Source organism: Vidua chalybeata, chromosome 1 (genome assembly GCF_026979565.1).
Source record: "Vidua chalybeata isolate OUT-0048 chromosome 1, bVidCha1 merged haplotype, whole genome shotgun sequence".
Classification (NCBI taxonomy): Eukaryota; Metazoa; Chordata; class Aves; order Passeriformes; family Viduidae; genus Vidua; species Vidua chalybeata.
In genome coordinates this window covers 61,973,927-61,987,694 of record NC_071530.1, presented here as the reverse complement: position 1 = coordinate 61,987,694, position 13,768 = coordinate 61,973,927, and the positions used below count along the sequence as shown (strand labels likewise).

Here is a 13,768-nt window from a genome sequence, read left to right as displayed (position 1 = left end):
CACCCTTATTAACATGCTTTAAATAAATTCCTCCATTCATTTTATTATGACAATTAAGTACTGTGAAAATGTATCTGTGTGGGTTTTATGCTAATCTTTTATTTTATTAAAAATTGTTGAATTTAAAAATATAATTTTTCTCTGCATGTTTTTCCTTCGTTTTGCATGTTTTACTTGGCCTTTTGCAGTTAGTGTTGAAGCCTCCTTCTGAGATGGCCAGATGTGAGCTGACTTTGAGCCAAAAGCCATGTAGCCATTCTTGTGCATTTGTAATGTCTTGTGTGTGCAGTCAGTCCAGTGCTGTCAGAATGCTTCAAACCGATTGCACATGCTGGGTGATAGACTCATGCAGAATAAATTCGGTGCTTTCAAGATCTGTTGCCAAAGGCTGATCACTCTGCAGTGCACTTGCAGTATGTTTGATGTTGTCATCAAAATATTAAACATACTGATCATCTCTGTGCCCTCTGGCCACAAAGGATTCTGGGATTCACAACATGCCACTGTTTTTCACAGAAACACTAAGAATCAGCAGAAGGCTTAGATTTAGTTTAATATTTTGTTAGTATTTTCATTAAGGGTGTAGAACATGGCATCTTCTAATTTTATGGTTGCCAAGTACTTTCAGTAATACAATCTTGCTTCCATTTCCTTATAACTCTGTCAAACTTTAATTGATACTTCTAGTTAAGATCATCAAATTATTTGCAAGAATTACATTTGGGAAAACATGTTATTCCTGACAAGTTTAGAAACTAGAAAAACTTCCTAAAAAAAGTTATGGAGTCCTTCTTGCCTTAGTGTGTAAGACCAGATACTTTGTCCTAGGTCCTTTTTTTTTTTTTTTTTTTTTTTTTTGTAGGCAGAAACATCCTTCTCTTTTGCTCCATGTATCACTTCTTCCACAGTTCATATAGGATTTAGTTCTGTCAAACAGCCTTGTAGAGCAATCATGCTGTAAGAGTTAATTTGCAAAAAAATCATGCACATGCATCAGTTTAGACACAAATGAATCACAATAGCTTTTGCAAGTATGCAGCATAGCATACAGAGCTGTAATTGGGCCATTCACTTTAAAGGAAAACCACTGTCACTCATTGCCATTTGTATAATTGGGATTTTATTGTGTAAGTATTGTGTACCTGATTAGAAAAAAAAAAAAAAAGTGGCCTCAAAGAGCTTGTAATGTAGCAGTGTAAACAACGGAAGCAGAGTAACATATGATTGTATTCAGGATAATAGGTGGTTGGTCATTGTATTAACTGCCATGGCATTATCTCAGGTCTTGTATGGGATGACAGAGGAAAGTTTGTTGTTTAGTGAAGACTGGAAGGAAGATAATGCAGTAACAAGGAGTGGTCATTCATTTAACAAGGAGCTGTCACCCTAGAATTTGCAAAAAATCATGTTTCCATAAGAATTTTCATCAGGAGTCAAAGTCTCCGTGTGCTGGCTTGTGTTTCTGAAAGTAATATTTTCTTCTCTGTGGAGATTATTTTTCAGCTTCAATAGCTTTAAATAGATTATTTGGATGCCTTGAAATGTTTATCATGTCATGGTTATCTTTTCCAAAACATAAAGCGTATTAATGCTGCAACATGAAATAAAAGGATTTTTTTTTTTGAAAATCTGGACAATTGCTGCTTCAGGATGCTGTTCTCTCTCTAAGTGTTGCCAGAACTACATAGGTATTGTCCAGAAGCTAACTTGCCAGATAAATTGAAACTGTTGCCAAAATGTCTGGTAGCACGATGAGATAACCTTTTTGTCTCTATCAAACCTATTCTAGTAATGCTCCTTTTTTATGAGGTCTTTTGACTCTGCATGGGTTGTTGTAGCTTACAGTGTTGGAAATAAGGATTATAAATTGAATACAAGAATGCTTACTTTGCATGCCTGACTAAGAATCCTAGAGACAATAAGACTCCACTAATCTCTTAGCTTTGGAAGTTTCAAGAACCAGAAAAGTCTGTCTAACAAAGGTTGTATTTTTTCCTTCAGCAGAAAGAAAACCCCAATTTTTGGTCACATTTGCTCTGTGTAATTCAGTCTTCTCATTCCTTTTTATTTTCCTACTCAAATATTTGCATTTGTGCTGTTAAAATTCTTGAATGACAGCCAGCCTGTTTAATTTTGTATTGTTTTGAAAAAGGTGCATTTTATTTTTGTTCGAAATAAAAGTGTAATAGAAAAGAGCCAAAGCAAAGATGTATACAGTTCAAATTACTACTTTATCTTTAGCCTTAGGTTGTACTTTCAGCTGTACTTTCAGCAACCACTGCAAGTAGAAGGAGCATTTCTTAGCCCCCCTTTCCTCCTTCATCCATCCTCCTTGTTGCCCCCTTTTTTTCCCCATCCTTTCCTCAGGCCACCTGCTTTTTGGCTAGGAGAATGTTCCTTGTGTGAATCAGGCTGGGGGACTGATTTGGGGTAAAATGGAATGTGTTTTCAGAAACCTCACAGGGTGACATTAGTAACTGATACAAGTTGAATATTCCCAGATGCTGACATTATGGAAGTACCACAATTCTGCAGTGTCCTAATGAAACTTTCCTTTGGAGCAAAGGACTGGAGTGTTGTCTGGGAAACCAGATGTAGTAATCTGCCCAAGCTTCTCTCTCTCATCACAGAGCTGCTCTTTCCTAGGCCAGTTTAGCTGGTTTTTGTGGTGAGAAATGGTCCTACAAAACTTCATGTAATACTGGACACACTGGGATGTATTCTCTCATCTTCCAAGGACAGGGGTTACCTGTCCCAGCTTAACTGGGGAAGGGGAAAAGGGGGTTGAAACACACTCTAGTCTTTATGCTTTTTAACAGAATGTTTGGCTCATTTGTGGCTTCTTCAGAAATGCTCATCAATCTGACGTTTGCTTGAATTAATTTTTTTCTTTTCTTTGGAAAATTTGTTTACATTATACAAGAGTAATGTATGTTATATTCTTTCAATGCTTATTTAATGGAACAGCAGCAGAAAAAAATCTGGGTAGAATTACTTGCTTGTTAATTTTATGTATAAATTTATTTTTGTTAAGTTTGCATTATTTGAAATTGAGTGTAAACCACAGGATTCAGTAATGTCAAAGCCAGTGGTTAACTCTTTACCAGGTAGATTAAGTTGGTTTTGTGTGTATTTAGTCTTGAATTTTAAAAGAGTTGGAATTAAAGCATGATGTATTTTAAAAATAAATGTGATTTTCAGAGGGGAAAGGTTTTTATCTTTAATTTTGTTTGAAAGTATAAGTTTGGTTTTATGTGACTTCTTAATCACAGAGGTACTGGAATTTTTTCACTCCTTGTAAATATTTGTTCAGCTATAGGAGCTTGTATTTCTTTGATAATACATATTTTACTCATGTATTTACTGCTGGTTTTGTTAAACTTGGATTAGAAATACTTCCCAAACATTATAAGAGTTTTGCATGTTGTGCTGCAATCAGCTGCCTGAAGCTTTCTATAGCTTCTGTGAAAATATCATGAGCAGTTTCTACTGTCGAACAGATTTGGTAAACAGAATCCAAATCACTAATTTAATAAATACAATGCACTGTGTTGCACCATGCATCTATCAAGCTGAAGTCATCTTTAATGTGTCCAAAGGTTTTATCAGAATGCAGCAAGATTCCTTTTATCATGTGGTAATAGTCTGCTGCTGGACAGCTTGGCCTTCTGTAGGAATCAGCCTTAGCTGTTCTGTGCCACTGAAACCTCCTACTCACAAGATTACTAAAGATCTTCTGCTAACTTCTTTTTCTTTGCTCTGGAGATGTGAAGGAGAGATTTTTTAAAAAATTGGAGTTGTGACAGAACTAGGATCTCTCAGCATACATTTTGCCCACCTCCTTTCTGTGTTTTTGTTCATGGACTAAATGAGTTATGCATGCCCCACTACCCCTTCTACTGCAAGGTGACCAATGTGGTGACTACTTAAAATGAACAGCAATGCTGGATATCTCAACCCATAGCAGGTTCCAAGGCATTAAGTGAAGCTAGCAAAGGCCAGAACAAATTGAAGTGGGATTCGTAATCTCATAGTGTGGTTAAAGCAGAGAAACCCCCTAGCATGGGACATAGTGGAAGCTTGAGCATTTGGAAGAAATAGGACAGAGGCATGGAAGAAGAATCAATTTTTTTTTTAACTAATAACAAATCTTATGTCAAGTATTGCAATTTTCTGAGTATTCAGCAAATCATTTATGCATTTATACTCTCCACTAAGCATCCTGTGGGAGAAGTCTCTAGGCTAAGCTGACTAATGGTCTTACTTGTGGCTATTCTTAAGCTGTATTTCAGCAAGTCACTAATTTCCCCCAGTGTACTTTATATAAAGTGTGCCTTATGCTTTTAGTATTGCTCTCAATCATCTTTTGTAATGAGGACTCACCTTCCATGTGGCGGTTGGGTTTTGTGGTGATCCTCTGGACATATTGTGCAATACCACTGTGACTCAAGGCCATGCCATCTCTGTATCTAGCGCTAATATAAGATTGTAACTTTTGAGATTAATTTAATAGGAAACTAAGAGCTGTTTTGATCTGAGAGAACTTTCTTTCAAAGACCTTTAAAAGTGTTATGTGATTAAATGATAAAGATGCAATTTACAGAAGCAAGAGACTGCAATATCAAGCAACTCAACTCACAGCATATCTCAAGTGTAAAGCATAAGTTATAAAAAGAAATTGTCTATCTTTCATGCTGTAGTCAGTGAAGTTGTAGTGAGAGTAAAACTCTGGGTGGTGATGAGCCCGGATGTGTCAAGGAGAGAATGCTGAGAGACTATTAAATGTAACTTATAAAAAATAAATTTGTAGGCTTGGTCCCAGAGATTAGATGGATCTCTCTCATGATAAACTGTTGTTCCTTCTTTTTTTTTTAACCTTCCCTTGAGTACCTCCTACTGTGTTAAGGCAAAAGTCAGTATGTGCTAAAATATTTTGATACCAGCTTTAGACATAATGCTACAGTGATTGTGATCATGAAATAGCAGGACAGGACTAAGTAGAAGAAAACATTACTTGCATGCTGCCCTGTCATCATTCACACCATGTAATACAAAGACCAGTTGAGCAACACTTCTTTTAAACAAAATGTATTCTGCAGCTTTAGCAGCCTTCTGAAGGAAGAGAGTTATATTGGATGCATTAGGGTTTTTTTTCATTAGACAAGACATGGCTACAGTTTTTCTTGTCTTAAAACCCTCTCACATGTGCAAGTGCCTGCATTCACAAATTTAATGTTCTTATTACATTCTACAGAAGTGACAATTTAGGTGCGTTTTGTACTGGTACATATTAGGGAGCTCTTTGGCCTCTCTAGTCTAAATCCAAAGAAAATAGACCTTAAAATGCACTTAAAACGCACTTTGTACAATTTGGTAAGCTCAGATATTAGAGAGATGGCTTTTATGCACAGTTTGGTTGTATGTGGAAATAGATTAGGAGCAATCATGATGAATGACACAATTTTTTTCTGCAATATCACTCCATGAAAATAAAAGCTATGATTTGTACAGCTATGTGGGACTCCTGATGTGCACGCCAGGGTGTCTTGATAGCTTTAATACATGCCTTTTTAATGCTGTGTACGTTGTGCAAAAGTACTGAAATCTGAAATTCAAATATTGCACGTAAGCTAGGTGTAAGAGCTGTCAGTGAAAATACTTGAGAACCTCTAGGAAGGCACCTGTGAGAACAAGTTGTTTCTGGACAAGATGCTTCTGCTTTAATTTAGGATAACTGTGTTAGTGACCTGTTCATGGTTTGTTTTCATATATGGGCCCATGCCCTAAAGAAAAAAAAGGAAAAAATAACACTTTTGTTCCTAGTTTATTTGTAAACCAGGTCAGATACCCTTGATTAGCTCTCAGCTGGAGCATAATTTAAATCCTGACAGATTGAACCTAAACAGCAGGCTTTTTTCAGATCAGCCAGAAGATGGGGAGGGGGGGGTTGGAGAAGAAGAAAAGCTATTTTCAGTTCACAAGCAGTACAACAGTGGCGGATAAATCTGCAACTGTTAATGAATAGCTATTTCAAATATTTACAGGAGGCAAAAGAAAAGAAGATTGGCATCCAAGGCAGCTGTGCCCAGGGAGATCTATTAAAAATAAACGTGATAAATGATGTTCAAGTGCTCATAGAGCTGTCAAATATCAGAGGTACTCAAAATGGAAAGTGTTTATACTCTATGGCCATGCTGCTAGGCATTCTGGACATGGATATTTTTTCCAAAATTTCTTGCAAAATTGACTTAGCAGATCAAAAGGGGAGAGAGGATCTAATGCAAAACTTTCCAGAGCCTTTAACCTTTTGCTACATTAGAATACACAAGTACTTATTTGCTGTGTAGGTGAGAAATTAAATTCTTTTATACATTTAATTATTTCCACGAGAACCCATTTCTTTGGTCTTGATTTGTAATAAAAAAATGCTATGAGAGTTTATGCTTGTAACAAAAGCCATTACTTATTTTTACGATTCTTTTGTCTTCTGTATTAGTGAATGATAATGATGAGGGTCCATGAGTGTTGCACTGATTTTGAACACAACTTGAAAAATTATATATACATAGTAAACTATGAACTTCATGTGCTTTTGTACCCAGAGACTTTTTCTCAGGTAGTCTAAAAGGTATTTTTATAGCAATTTTTAGTTCTGAATTTAATGTATGTCAGTTGACTGGAAACTTTTTAGTAGAGACATTTTATTTTTTTACTTCACTGTGAACAGAGTTTATCAGAAGCTGTCAGGCTGGTGACAAAAAAATTTGATGCCTTATATGCTGGAGATATACCAAGTGCAAAGGATATGAAAAGCATGTCATTACTTACAGGATGCTCTAGTACAAATCACATTTTTTGTCTGTGGATATTGCTTTCTTTCCTCTTGTAATTTATTTTTCCCTTTTCAAAAATGAATTATAAAAAGTTTTGGTAAAATTCTAATCCATCTTGTCTTAGAAATAAGTTCTGGTCCTGTGTTTGAGGGGTAAGCAAATTGGAGTACATATAACTCATGTATTTGTAGTGGAACACTGCAGCAGGCCCATCTGTTACAGTGACATGGATTGCTGACTTGCACGTGCATAAACGCCTGTCCTTTAGAGCTGAAATTCCCTGTGGAATGAATATTGGCTGTCCTGTGTGAACCCATTGTGGAGAACAGGCTAAATGGTGTCAGTTTTATATTTGGTGTCTTGAGCTTTGGAAGAGTTTCTTAGTTTAAGTGTCTGCTGTTGCGTTGTCACAATGATGAGGAAGAAGAAATTTGAAAGTATCTCTTTCCTTAACCTGAAGACATCTTTATTGTTATGGAAATGGCTTCATGGTTTCCTCAGAAAGTAAGCTGCAGCAAAATCTGCCAGATCTACTTCTTATCAAATTGCTGTAAGCAATGCATTGATGGTGGAAAAAATGGGACCTACCTAAGCCTGAAAATTTTCCTCTTTTTTCAGGTTTTATCTTTCCATGCAATAGCAGATTCAATATACCATTTTAATGTACCACTCCTTAACAGCAGAGTTTCCTAAAATGCTCAAAGGAGACAGCAAACTCTGGATCAGTTTCCTTCATATGGAGACATTGTAGGTCATTGGGCATTGATTTGAAAGTTAAAACAGTGTTAGGTATTGAAATGATTGTAGCTGTCATAGCCCAGCTTCCTTTCAGCACCTGTAGTTAAGCATGCCTGATTGCCTGATCTTCTAAATGGATCTCTTGCTAGTTAAACTACTTTTGTTCTTTCAGGACTATAATGCTGTGCTGCATGGGGTACAACCCCTGAGTCACTTTAGGACACTAATGTATAAATATCTCAAGTGAAATTTTGTGTACTGTGTAAACCAGACCTCAGAAATTTGTGAGAAATTTTTTGTAAATTTTAAAGGAGAAATCTCAGTTGTCTTTGTCACCTTTGAAAAGTGTGTGTGGTTTGAATAAGCAGTTCTCATCTACCTAAATAATACTGCCCCACTAGGAGAAAGAAGGGGCATTTTGGAGTAGAACAAGGTGTTGTCCCTTAACTAAATTTTTTGAAGGTTTGCTTTGCAGTTAGCTCATCAGAATCTAGACTGTTTAACCTTCTGTATGTGGTAAAACCTCAAAAATTTCCAAATTACTTAAGGGAAAGAATAGGTAATGCTTAAGGAAATTAAGCTGTTTGAAGGGTTTGATAGACATGTGTATCAAAATAAAATTTATTGTATATAGATGAAACATATATGATTTTTAATCTGTAGGAATACTCTGGAGGGCAGGAAAATCTAGTTTATCCAGCTGCCTTTTTTTTTTTTTTTCCCAATTCCTTTTTGGCTGTACAGTAGGAATCCTACTCATTACAGAGTAGGCCTTTTCATTGCCTTTGGATAAACAGTAAGCTGACATACTTTTTGAACAGGAGTTGAACATTAGTAGTAGCACTTTAAAAAAAATTTAATTTTTAACCTGTGGAGTCTTACTGAAAGAAAGTGACAAATACTCATAGCAGTCATTTAACAGAGGTCTATCTTATGCAAGTAGTATGTAGTACTCTTCAAATGGTAAAGCTTACCTTTATGTATTTAAGCAAAAATTTCTGTGGGCTGCATTACTGATAGAAGCTAATGTTTTATTAGTATGTGATTCTCCTTCAGCTGTTCTCAGTATTGTTATTTAAACATAGATGACATAAACAGAATTTTGTTAGAGCACATTTTATCATAGCAAAGCTTAATAAATAGAGCTTCTAATTGGAGAACGTGAAAGAGGAAGGGTTAATGAAGAGATCAAGGAAGTTCAGTTTCATTACCAGTAGCGAAGACATTTTTGCTCAGAAACTCTGGGGTTTTTAAAGGCCTTGTGGTTAATCCATGAAGGTACATTTAATAGATTTCACTGGAAATACATGTACTTGCAGACTACTTCAATAATTCCTGACAATAAATGTAAATATCAAGTGCATTTAAACACTGGAAGGGTGTAGAAGACTTATCTTCTATCCTTTAGTACTTTCCAGTTTCTGCAAATAGAGTAGATTATTCTGTTTTCCGTACAAGAAGCTTCTTATCATTCTTGGGTGTAGAAAGGAGAGGGATTCAAATGGCAAGTCTGGACAAAACTTACAACATCATGGGAGTGATTTCTTTGGACGTGTCTGCTGCAGCTCCCCCCACCATACTCCCTACTGAAAACAGCAAACATTATCTATTATGTGTGTCACATCTGCCACGGGCAGATGTGAAGTCAGCTAAGCTGACTTCAGTAAAACTACCCAGAGCACTTGTGTAAAAGTAATTAATGTTGCCCTGCACCAGGTTTTCTGCTGTGAAGAATACTCTCTATTATTTTTACCATTCTGTTTCTTTTTTCTTCTTTGTGAATATGCTAGTAGCTGCATGTGGCCATAATTTTCCCAGGCTGCAGCAGTGAGACAGAACAGTAGTGTTGCAGAAAACCCTTAGTATCCTGAGCAGAGGCAGAGAAAGAAATAAAACTAGCATTAATTTCTCTGTTGCTGTCCTTTCCAAAATCTGAGGAGTGGTAGCTGGATGGCCTTGAAAATGCAGCTACTCAGCTTCCACTGTTAGGTGGAAAGTTTTTTTCAAACACAGGGATAGAAATTTTCTTGGAGGTTTAGTCAACCAGATACCATGAGAGTTTGAATAAGGAAGTATAAGCAAGTGGATTTTCTTTTTAATGCTTTGTTAGAGAACAATGTGCAGTTCTTTTCTGAAGAAGGAGAAATAAAACATATATTAAGTATGTTTGGTCCATTAAGTATTCCAAGCAGTAAAGGTATCATAAAACAAATAGTGTTTTTAAATTTCTAGTGCACTGTGGCAAAATATCTCTTCACAGCAAATAAGAAAATGAAACTTCTCTAAGGTTACTAAAGTCCTTTTCATTCTTGGTTATTATAAACAATTTCTTTCACTGTAACTTAATTTTTAAAGTACCTAAGTCAGTATTACAATGTTAAGACATGGATAATTTTAAACGTTACAGGAATTTTATTGAGATGTAAGTAAGTTAGAGCTGTGAAGATTTTTGTTTTTTCCCAGCCCCGTCCCCACTGCAAATCTTGCTTTATAAAGCTTTTATAAGGCATTCTTACATGTATTTTAATGCATTTTAAAAAAATATTTAATTATTTTAATTTACATATTGGGCTTGCATAGTCTCCTTAAGTTAATTGTTTCATTTCTTCAGCTGTTCCTAAATAGCCATTGTGCTGATCAAGCACTTATTTCAGTATGTCCTTGATAAAATTAATGAAAGCATCTGTAGAAGCAGCGACAGCAGCTGCAGTGCCTTATGGAAGCCAACTTCTGCTTAACATTCTGATAAAATAAATAGTTTTGTGCTTGTGCTGGAAGCTAATGCTGGCTGGCTTATTTACAGCATAAAAAAAGTTGCACCTGCCACAGCTAGACCAAGCACTGAGGCTTGCTGATTACATGTTCTTGTTAGTGTCATTGTTATTGGTAAAATGGGAGTGATGTCATCCTTATCAAACCCTACTGGCACCCTACAGAGTGACAAATAATTTGCCCACTGCTGTTTATCAGCATGGGCCTTGTTTTAGAAGTGACGAGAGTGCTGAATTTTCACAGTTGAATGCTGTACAACTGCAGAGGTGTATGAAAATGAAATGGATTGATACTTGTAATCAGTGTGCATAGTGATGGTTAAGGTGTAATGAAACATAAGTGCACATTTAGGGTAATTATATGTCTACCAGGTGGGGCCCTGGGGCTTTGCCTGTATAGAAACCGCTTGAGGTGGCAGATACGCAGGAAGAAGTACTGCAGCACCATCTGCTTTTTTCTCATTTCCTCATTAATTCTTCTAACCCCCAAGCCTGGACTGCACAGACTTAAGCAGCCCTTGGTCTGTTCTGTATCATGTCTCCTTCTAGTTGGGTATAGCCCCAAACACTGGAGTGGATGTGATGCAAAACAGGAGCTCTTGTGAGTAGAATGTATTAATACACCCTTTTGGAGCTCGCTGAGACATATGTTGCATTCTTCTTAAACCTTCTCAAAATGGCTTGTAGGAAAATGTGCTCGTGTTATATTTTAAGGCAGTATCTCATACTCAAAGGCTTTGTGCATATATGGGTTGTCTATACTGATATGTCTATGTCTTAAATGGGTGATGAAAAATACTAAAAATTCCTCCAGACAGGCATGTATTTTCTGTTTATTGGAGTGGAAATCTGTAAACCTTACATTACTTGTATTTATCTTACATAAGTAATGGGAATAAATGGTTGTTAGTTGAAAACACTGCAAGTGTCTTTTGCTCCTTGGAATCACTGTACAGACTAAGAAATGAGAACTGCCATTCATTTATGGTAATTACTAAGGGAAGTGGGGATGTGTATTTTCAAATTTAAAAAGGGAAAAGGTGCTTGGTGCCTCCAAAGACAGCGTTCACACAAGAGCACCAAATGTTCCAAATGTGGTAGATACGCTACACGTGCAGTTTGGCTGCAGTCTCATGTAGAGAAGGTTTAATGTATCTCAGATGCCCTGCATTCATCTGTACTTGGTAACTGATCTGTGCTTGTGCATTTACTTGTCTGAGAATGTGCAGTGTTTTCAAAGCAGTTACTGGACTGAGGGCCATAGTCTGATTGTATTATTGTGAAATGTTTTGTACTTGATATAGCTTTTCTATTTTAATACATCTTTTATACATCTTTGACATTTTGATTAATCTCACTTTCCCCTTGCTGAATATAGGTCATTATACAGTTTTGCACTGTTTGTTCCCTAATAAAATAAAGAACATTGCTGAATCTGACTTTTAAAAAAATTTAATAGTGTGCCCTAGGGTCAGGCTCGTACTTGATGTAACTGCAGGGAAGTCAGTGGAGTAATACCTTGGATGAGTTTCACCGAGCTTTTAACTGGAGCCTGACAGTATTTAAAAAAAAAATAAAACAAAAAATATCTGTCTACATATAAAAACATTTTGATATGTCTGAGGTAGCTCCTGGTAGCTATTTAGCTTAAGTAACCAAACAAACCCAGATTTTGGAAGTTAATGCTGATTTACATAAGCTAATGTTATTTATGAGTAAGCTAATGCTATTTATGAGTTAAATACAAAAAAAGAAAAAATCACATCTTAAACCATTCAGTGAGAGAAACTATGGAAATTTTAAATATAGGTATGTGTACAAGTAGAATGATAATCTATGCTGCACATATAGAGAACATAAAACCTTAATCACTGTAAACTTTGAACAGAAAAAATATTTATGGATGGCAAAGATATTCAAATTTGTCAGCTTGACAAAAGCCAGTCAGTTTTGAACATTATTAAGCCCTTTATGTCACTTCTAGGAACCCCTGCAGAATGAAAGCATGAGTGATCAATTTTTTAGAATTAACTTGGTGGCAGTCCTTTATCAGATGAATGCATCAACATCTCATGGCCTGGTGGATAAATTACCTCTGCAGCCTGTGACCTGAGAGGCTGTACAACTCTTGGATGTGCTGCTACTTAAAATAGTTCTTTTGATTAGAGTACTGGAGTATTGTGTTTATCCCATTGATCTTACTAAGGTAGAATGTTTTGTAACACTCAAGGGAAACAAGGTTCAGGGTTTTTTTTTGTTCTGCTACCACATATATTATTTTTTCTCTCCAGGGTATGGGGTCCAAGATGATTCTTTTGATCTTCTCCTTCTCTAACAGCAACCACAAGACAGACACCATGTTTGCATGAATTAGACTTTTTAAATGGTCATTGGAGTTGATGATACTTTAATGTACAGGTGTCCACCACATATGCTTGCAGAAACTCTGGGATTCCATTTACCCACTTACCTTGTCTACATTGTTACGCTGTTGGTGATCATAACTTCAGAGACCGAGAAAAATGTTGGCTTTTTTACTGTTCCCATAAGCTACCCTTAGAATTTAATTTTAATGCCTGATGTGGACTTGGTGTTCAGTTAGCTTTTCCTCCTTCTTTCTGCCTGTTTCATGCCTGGTGAGAAAGGCATAACTGCATTCTGTTTGTGAACTTAAACCAAGAATTATTTTGATTTGGGGGTTGGGGATGAGATTTTATTTTTAATCAGCATTTGAAATAGAAAAGGTTTTGACTTGTGTTGTTTTGGGGTTTGAATGTTTGTTTTTGGGTTTTTAAAGAAAGGTTTGCCAGTGAAGTGCTTACACTGGGCAAGAAATATCTATAGTGTTTCTGTCCTAAATTATGGTAAGTTCAGTTTTGGATGGGGGGGACAGGGGGAAATAGCAGCCTGTTTTTTTTCAGACAGGACCTTCGTTTGCAAGATTTGTTTGTTTGTCTTTTAAATGCAGTTTCTACCTCAATCCTGTCTGCCATTCTTGCCTAGACAGACACATCTCTTTCTTGTCAAAAAGAGCTTATTTTGTCCTTGCAGGCATAGGCCTCTGGAACTGTTTCTGTTGGCCTTGGTTTGTGATATGAGGTGGCAACTGTCAGTAGCAATGGCATTTCCAGGTTAAATGGAAGCTGCAGCTCTTGAACTCTGGGGATCTTTCTTCTGCTTCTCCATCCTCCAAAGTATACGTGTTGTGTTTTTAAAGATCAAGATGAAGCCTTTAATTCTATAGCAGCTGATGAAAGAGCCAACAAAAACAAGCAAACAAACAAACCAAATCAAAACATAGCTTCAAAACATAGTTGATTCTGGCAAACTTCTAGATTGGACTATAGTGGCTTTCACTCATATTGTGTTCTAAGGACAAAAATAGCTGTTACATTGAAAACTTTCAGCATAAGTAACTTAAAGGAG

General features: G+C 36.3%; 1 protein-coding gene across 5 annotated transcripts in view; it reads left to right on the top strand.

Moving 5' to 3' along the window:
• CDKAL1 (CDK5 regulatory subunit associated protein 1 like 1) overlaps positions 1-13,768 on the top strand; it is a 379,245-nt gene that overhangs the window by 176,093 nt on the left and 189,384 nt on the right. The window lies entirely within an intron of this gene.